Source organism: Gorilla gorilla, chromosome 2 (genome assembly GCF_029281585.2).
Source record: "Gorilla gorilla gorilla isolate KB3781 chromosome 2, NHGRI_mGorGor1-v2.1_pri, whole genome shotgun sequence".
NCBI lineage: Eukaryota > Metazoa > Chordata > Mammalia > Primates > Hominidae > Gorilla > Gorilla gorilla.
The window spans coordinates 207994733-208002763 of NC_086017.1; the positions used below are offsets into that span (position 1 = coordinate 207994733).

Below are 8031 nucleotides of genomic sequence, written 5' to 3' on the forward strand. Positions count from 1 at the left end.
ACTACTAACCATGACAACACGAATGAATCTCAAACACAATAGTTTAAGAGCAAGAAGCCAGACTCAAAAGGTTACATATTGTGATTACACTTACATGACATTCTGGAAAACAGGAGACTAAAAACAGATTAGGCTATGGGCAGCCCAGCCCGCCAAGTCCTCGCCTGGCTGCACGCCAGCCTGATCAAGCCATAGCCAGAGGACACAACAGCCCAACCTAGCGGGGCCAGTCACCACCTGGTCTGGGGATCATCTCTACCACAAGGGGCTGAGGCACAGCTGCCCTGGGGAGGGCGGAAGGCCAGGCATGTGGGCTAAACTGGCAGGTCACCGCAACATGTAAATGTTTCCACGCCAGCAAACATTTACTGAGTATCTACCACGTATAAGAACATTGGCAACAAGCCCTCCAACAAGCCGGTCCCTGAGAGGAGCATGTGGACAGTGCCTGTGTGGGCCAATGGACCCTCTCTGGAGCTGCAGGGCCAGCCATCCCACTGGGATGGGTGGAGCTGGCCCCCTCATCCGCTCCAGATTGTGGCCTGGCCACTGTGCCTCTTTTCTTGGCTGTGATGGGGCTTGGGGTACTTGTTCACCTCCTGCCTGACCATTAGGTGCCAGCTGGCTTCACTGTATCCTTGGGAAACTGTGGAGCTGGGTCATGGAAGAGTGGGGACATGGCAGAGGCCTGAAACTCAGCTCAGAGCCTCAGGGAGCATAAGGTGGGGCATAGCAGGACAATCCCAGTCTTGGAGACCAGTTGCTTATCTGCCTGGCCTCCAACCCCCATCTGACTTATCCACCTGACAAGGTGAGTGGATAAACCCAAAGTACCTTGGGGCACTTAAAGTCCTGCATGGATGTGAATTTTATCAACTCTAAGATTCTGAAGCACCACAGGGACAGAAGAGAGCCATCTTGAAGCTAATTGTGTTAGCTAAACAAAGGACTAATTAGAGACTAATTATTCCATTTACAAAATAATTTTTCACTTTTTTTTTTTTTTTTTTTGAGACAGAGTCACATTCTCTTGCCCAGGCTGGAGTGCAGTGGCACAATCTTGGCTCACTGCAACCTCTGACTCCCGGGTTCCAGCGATTCGCCTGCCTCAGCCTCCCGAGTAGCTGGGATTACAGGTGCCCACCACCATGCCCGGCTCATTTTTTGTATTTTTAGTGGAGACAGGGTTTCACCATATTGGCCAGGCTGGTCTCAAACTCCTGATCTTGTGTGATCCACCTGCCTCAACCTCCCAAAGTGCTGGGATTACAGGCAGGAGCCACCACACGTGGCCACTCCTGATGCTTTAAGTGCCATGATACTCTCCTGGTTTTCCTCCTACATCTTTGGTTTTTCCTGAGTCTTCTCTGCACTTTCTTCTTTGCAGGTCCCCTGGATGTTGGTGTTCCTTCAGCATTGTGTCCTGGAGTCTACTATTTCCCACACTACACTCCCTCCTGCAAGATGCCATCCTTTCTCTTTTCCTAATTTTTTTTTTTTTTTTTTTAGAGACAAGGTCTCTCTCTGTCACCCAGGCTGGAGTACAGCAGCAGGAGCATAGTTCACTGCAGCCTCAAAGTTCTGGGCTCAAGCAATCTTCCCAAGTCAACCAGGATTACAGGCGCACACCACCAGGCCCAGTTAATTTTTTTTTACTTTTTGTAGAGACAGGCTCTTTGCTATGTTGCCCAAGCTGGTCTTGAATTTCTGGCCTCAAGCAATCCTTCCACCTTGGCATTCCAAAGTGCTGGGATTACCGGTGTGAGCCACTAGGCCTTGCCTCATCCATTTTTATAACCTTTTTTTTTTTTTTTTTTGAGACAGAGTCTCGCTGTCGCCCAGGCTGGAGTGCAATGGCGTGATCTCAGCTCACTGCAACCTCTGCCTTCCAGGTTCAAGCAATTCTCCTGCCTCAGCCTCCTGAGTAGCTGGGATTACAGGCACACACCACCATGCCCGGCTAGTTTTGTATTTTTAGTAGAGATGGGGTTTCACCATGTTGGTCAGGCTGGTCTCAAACTCCTGACCTCAGGTGATCCACCCGCCTCAGCCTCCCAAAGTGCTGGGATTCCAGGTGTGAACCACCGCACCTAGCCCCATTTTTATAATTTTAACTGCCATGAATATGACAGATTTCTCACTCTTCTTTCTAGACCCAAATATTCATCTGCTTGAACAGCTCCATCTGGAAGTCCTATTAGCAGCACCTTAACTTATCCAAAACTGAGCTAACCATCTTCTCCCCCACACCTTTCTGCTATTCCATACCTTCATAAATAGCACTGTTACATACCTAGGTGTCCAAAACAGAATCCTAAACTTCATTTTAACTCTGATTTCTTCCTATACCTTTTGGAGTCCACTTCTCCGCCACTAACTTTTTTCAGGACACCACTATCTTTCTTGGGTTAATATAACAGCCTTCTACTGATCTCTGTGCCTATCTCTTCTCCATTACAGCAAAGTAACTCTTTCTTTAAAAAAAAAAAAAAAAAAAAAGGTCAAATCAGATGTAACTCCTTTTTTAATAAATAAAATTTTAATACATTTTGTAGAGATGGGGTCTCACTATGTTGCTTACGCTGATCTCAAGCTCCAGGCCTCCCACCTCAGCCTCCCAAAGTGCGGGAATTATAGGTGTGAGCCACAGTGCCCAGTCTCACTCCTCTAATTAAGACCCTTGACTCCCCACTATTCTCAGAATAAAGACAAGATTTTTTTTAACACGGCTTATAAGGCCCAACCCAATCTCCCATTTATCTCTTGAGGTCCATTTATTGCACTAGCTGTGCTTTACTCATTTGGAATTATCAATTCCCTAAGCCAATTGTCTCCCCTCTCTCATCTCTGTCTGTATACATGTCTGCCCAATTCTCCTCCAAGTCTCTGCATGTTTCTCCTGCAAGAAACATCTTCCAGATTTTAGATAAAAAAGTATTTATTCTGGGAAGGTTTTCTTGACCTCCCTCTTTTGTTCTCCAGTATTAGCTCCTTACCATTCTCTCACTGTATTCTAATACCTATTCATGTGTCTCTATTCCTGTTAACCTTTAAGCTTTCTGAGGACAGACACCACGCCTTGCTCACAGTTGTATCCTTAAGATGTGAACCATGCCTGGCACGTAGCAGTCTACCAATAAATGAATCTACTAGTAAGATTCCATTCGCAACTCAAAATTACCTCCCTTAAATTTCTGAAACTTCAGCCAGGCATGGTGGCTGAAGCCTGTAATCCCAGCGCTTTGGGAGGCTGAGGTGGGTGAATCACCTGAGGTCAAGAGTTTGAGAACAGCCTCGCCAACAAGATGAAACCCCATCTCCATTAAAAATACAAAAAATTTAGCTGGGTGTGGTGACGCGCATCTGTGGTCCCAGCTGCTCAGGAGGCTGAGGCAGGAGAATCACTTGAACCGGGGAGGCGGAGGTTGCAATGAGCCAAGATCACAGCACTGCACTCCAGCCTGGGTGACAGGATAAGACTTCATCTCAAAAAAAAAAAAAAGAAATTCTGAAACGTATTCCCTATTGAAACTATTCTTAAAATTCCTGAAGTTTTCTCTTAACATCTATAATACTGTGACCACCTTTCCAGACACAGAGAACTTAATCATATTTTAATATTAACCCAAGAGAAAGGAAATGTTCTGTACAAAAGAATATGAATGAGGCCAGGCGCGGTGGTTCACACCGGTAATCCCAGCACTTTGGGAGGTCGAGGCAGGAGGATCACCTGAGGTCAGGAGTTCGAGACCAGCCTGACCAAAATGGAGAAACCCCGTCTCTACTAAAAATACAAAATGAGCCGGGCGTGGTGGTGCATGCCTGTAATCCCAGCTACTCAGGAGGCTGAGACAGGAGAATCGCTTGAACCCGGAAGGTGGAGGCTGCAGTGAGCCAAGATCGTACCTTTGCACTCCAGCCTGGGCCACAGAGTGAGACTGTGTCTCAAAAAAAAAAAAAAAAGAACATGAATGGAAATTGTCCATAAAGTTAAATACCACAAACATGACAGCTCCTAATTTTTATAAGAAATATGCACTCATCAACAATCTGAAAGATTAAGGTCTCTTCTACAACTGAGGTTCTATAATCTTCTGAAGTATGTGATTGCCGCTATGCACAAAGCTCTATGAATTTCCGTACCAGTAACCTCTTGTACTCTTCTTAGCCTCCACTTTCTATGCCCTCACATTTGTCCTTAGACTGCTAGTTTATTTTTCACCTGTTCTATAGTGTCTATGTATCCCTCACCTTCACTCCATGAATTATTCTGATTACACATGTGCACCAGTGTATATGTGTGGTGGATGTCAGCCCAAAGTTGGTGCTAATGGAATACTGCCATGGCTCAAAACATTTTTACTTTTATTTACTTTTTCTTTTTTTGAGAAGGGTCTCACTCTGTGCTCGCTTCAGCAGCACATATACTAAAATTGGAGACAGAGTCTCGCTCTGTCGCCCAGGCTGGAGTGCAGTGGCTGGATCTCGGCTCACTGCAACCTCCGTCTCCTGGGTTCACAAGATTCTCCTGCCTCAGCCTCCTGGGTAGCTGGGACTACAGGCGTGCACCACCATGCCCAGCTAATTTTTGTATTTTTAGGAGAGACAGGGTTTCACCAGGTTGGCCAGACTGGTCTCAAGCTCCTGACCTCCGGTGATCCACCCGCCTTGGCCTCCCAAAGTGCCTGGGATTACAGGCGTGAGCCACCGCACCTGGCTTCAAAACATTTTTAAAAATTGCTGTTTCAGAATAGATCCAGCCGCATATTTTTCCTTCATGTTTTGAGAATTGATATGACTTCTGAGTTTTCAACAGTAATTCAAAGCCATGTATGATAAATATCAGAGGAGATCAAACAGTAGTACTGTAAAATGTGGAATGACTATAAAAGTAACAAGACTGGTTTTCTTATGTAGCTTTAAATGACACAGAAAGCATCAGTGGGGCCGGTTGCAGTGGCTCACGCCCATAATACCAGCACTTTGGGAGGCTGAGGTGGGCAGATCACTTGAGGTCAGTTTGAGACCAGCTTGCCCAACATGGTGAAACTCCATCTCTACTAAAAATACAAAAATCAGACAGGCATGGTGGCTTAAGCCTGTAATCCCAGCTACTGGGGAGGCTGAAGCAGGAGAACTGCTTGAACCCAGGAGGCGGAGACAGCAGTGAGCTGAAATCACGCCACTGCACTCCAGCCTGGGTGACGGAGTGAAATTCTGTCGAAAACAAAAACAAAAACAAACAAAAAGCAAGCATCAATGGTAAACCATACTGTATACAGCTTCTCAGTGTGGTTACTTCGAAGGTCATCACTTCTCTTGGCTACCTGCTTACCAGTCTGACCATGCAAAAAAGGTTTGTAGCATAATGTTAAGTGAAAATTTCAGAACCGTGTATTTTAGCTGGGCATGGTGGCACATGCCTGTAGTCCTAACTGCTCTGGAGGTTGAGGCAGGAGAATCACTTGAGCCCAGGCGGTAAAGGATGCAGCAAGCTATAATTGTGCCACTGTACTCCAGCCTGGGTGACAGAACAAGACCGTCTTTAAAAAAAAAAAAGAAAAAAAAGAAAAAGAAATCTCAGAAATTGTATCTACTATGATCCACAATGTAAAAATAAGCATATAAACAAGAAGTGGAAGATAATATGTAAAATAAATATTGCTGTTGTGAGAAGGAGAATTAGTTCTTTTCCCTTTTATCAAAATTATTTCCGCCAGGTGCAGTGTCCCACGCCTGTAATCCCAGCACTTTGGGAGGCCAAGGTGGGTGGATTGCTTGAGCCCAGGAGTTCAAGACCAGCCTGCACAACAAAGTGAGACCCCATCTCCACAAAAAATAAAGAAAGTTACCCTAGAGGCTGCAGTGAGCCGTGATCACACCACTGCACTCTAGTCTGGGTGGCAGTGTGAGACCCAGTCCGTCTCAAAAAAAAAAAAAAAAAAACAAAAGTTTTTATGATATTGTCTTTTTAATAATCTTTTTTAATCAGCCATTACTGAACCAGGCACAGTGATGCGCACCTGTAGCCCGAGTTACTGGGAGGGCTGAGGCAAGAGGATGGCTGAGCCCAGAAACTGGAGAACAGTTTGGGCAACAAAGAGAGGAGATCTCCATCTCTTAAAAAAAAAAAAAAAATCAAAAATCAGTCATTAGGCCAGGCGCGGTGGCTCACACCTGTAATCCCTGCACTTTGGGAGGCCGAGGCAGGCGGATCACAAGGTCAGGAGATCGAGACCATCCCAGCTAACACGGTGAAACCCCGTCTCTACTAAAAATACAAAAAATTAGCCAGGCGTGGTGGCAGGCGCCTGTGGTCCCAGCTACTTGGGAGGCTGAGGCAGGAGAATGGTGTGAACCTGGGAGGCAGAGCTTGCAGTGAGCCAACATCACGCCACTGCACTGCAGCCTGGGAGACAGAGCAAGACTCCGTCTCAAAAAAAAAAAAAAAAAAAATCAGTCATTATTTCATACTCACTGAATCAGAGAGAGATCTGTTCTATTCAGTAAGAAATAAGACTTTTCTAAAATCTTTCAATTTTCCGTTCTATTTCTAAATGCCAAAAAAAGATAAGATTCACATTTATTTTTATTTTTTCTTTTTCTTTTTTTTGCTCCTGCCTAAAAAGTAAGGACTCATATTTTTGATGATGCATTTGTTTTTACAAGAATATTGAGCTTCCAAGTAAAACCTTTGTGAAATCAGAGCATAAGCTATTAAGGTCACTAAAATAAATATAAAATACCTTTTAATTATAAACACTACGATTAAAACGTATGTGGAGAGAACCCCCAAAAATTTTTAAGACATGTAAAAAAGGCAAAAAGAAATCAATCATGTGTTTCTAATGGTTAATCACTATCTTGTAAAAAGAATCCCAAAAATTATCAATAGAAATTCACAATATTTGAAGAACACTCAAAGGTATTTTCCCTCTGTAGATCTCCAGATACCACTGTCTACTGATTGAGGGACTCCAACTTGATCGAGCAATCAAGCTATGTAGACTAACAGAAACAGAATTAAAGCAATTAAGTGAGTCAATTCAACTCACCACACTTCGGTTTTTGTGTGTACCTAATAAAAATGTTGCAACAGAAGAAGTCATGTGGCGTTAAACCAATCAGAGTTTGGGAAGAGTAGTAATTAGCATAAGAAACTGAAAATTAATTAAGTGGCTTTTAGGGCCAGGCGCGGTGGCTCACGCCTGTAATCCTAGCACTTTGGGAGGCTGAGGTGAGTGGATCATTTGAGGACAGGAGTTCAAGACCAGCCAGGCCAACATGATGAAACCCCGCCTCTACTAAAAATACAAAAATTAGCCGGGCCTGGTGACAGGCGCTTGTAGTTCCAGCTACTCGGGAGGCTGAGACAGGAGAATCGCTTGAACCCGGGAGGTGGAGGTTGCAGTGAGCCAAGATCGTGCCTGGGAGATCTGCACTCCAACCTGGGCGACACAGCGAGACTGTGTCTCAAAATAATAATAATAATAATAATAATAACAATAATAAGTGGCTTTTTTTTTTCTTTTTGAGAAATGATCTTGCTCTGTTGCCAGGGATGGAGCGCAGTGGTATGATCTACTCACCGCAGCCTTGAACTCCTAGGCTCAAGCAATCCTCCCACCTCAGCCTCCCCAGTAGCTGGGACTACATGTCGGTGCCACTACATCCAGCTCATTTTCTTATTTCTGTAGAGATGGGGCCTCGCTATGTTTTGCCCAGGCTGGTCTGCAACTCCTCGCCCCATGTGAATCTCCAGCCTCCGTCTCCCAAACTGCTAGGATTACAGGCATGAGACACCGCGCCAGGCCCAAGTGGCATCATAAACCATCTCTAGGAAATCTAAAGGATTAATAATAATATTCACCTCTCTATCAGATTCACTGCAAAGATTTTTCTATATAAGCATAATGCAGCAACACTAACTTATATACACAATAATCTTCTCCATAGCAATGATTTGTTAGACATTAGGAAATCCTTTACATATTTAATATAATAATCCAATCCTTTATATCTTCAATGATC

The 8031-nt window shown here is 44.5% G+C and overlaps 1 protein-coding gene across 3 annotated transcripts in view; it reads right to left on the reverse strand.

Annotated features, from left to right (window-relative positions):
* UBXN7 (UBX domain protein 7) overlaps positions 1–8031 on the reverse strand; it is a 104238-nt gene that overhangs the window by 75413 nt on the left and 20794 nt on the right. The gene's annotated exons all lie outside the window — the stretch shown is intronic.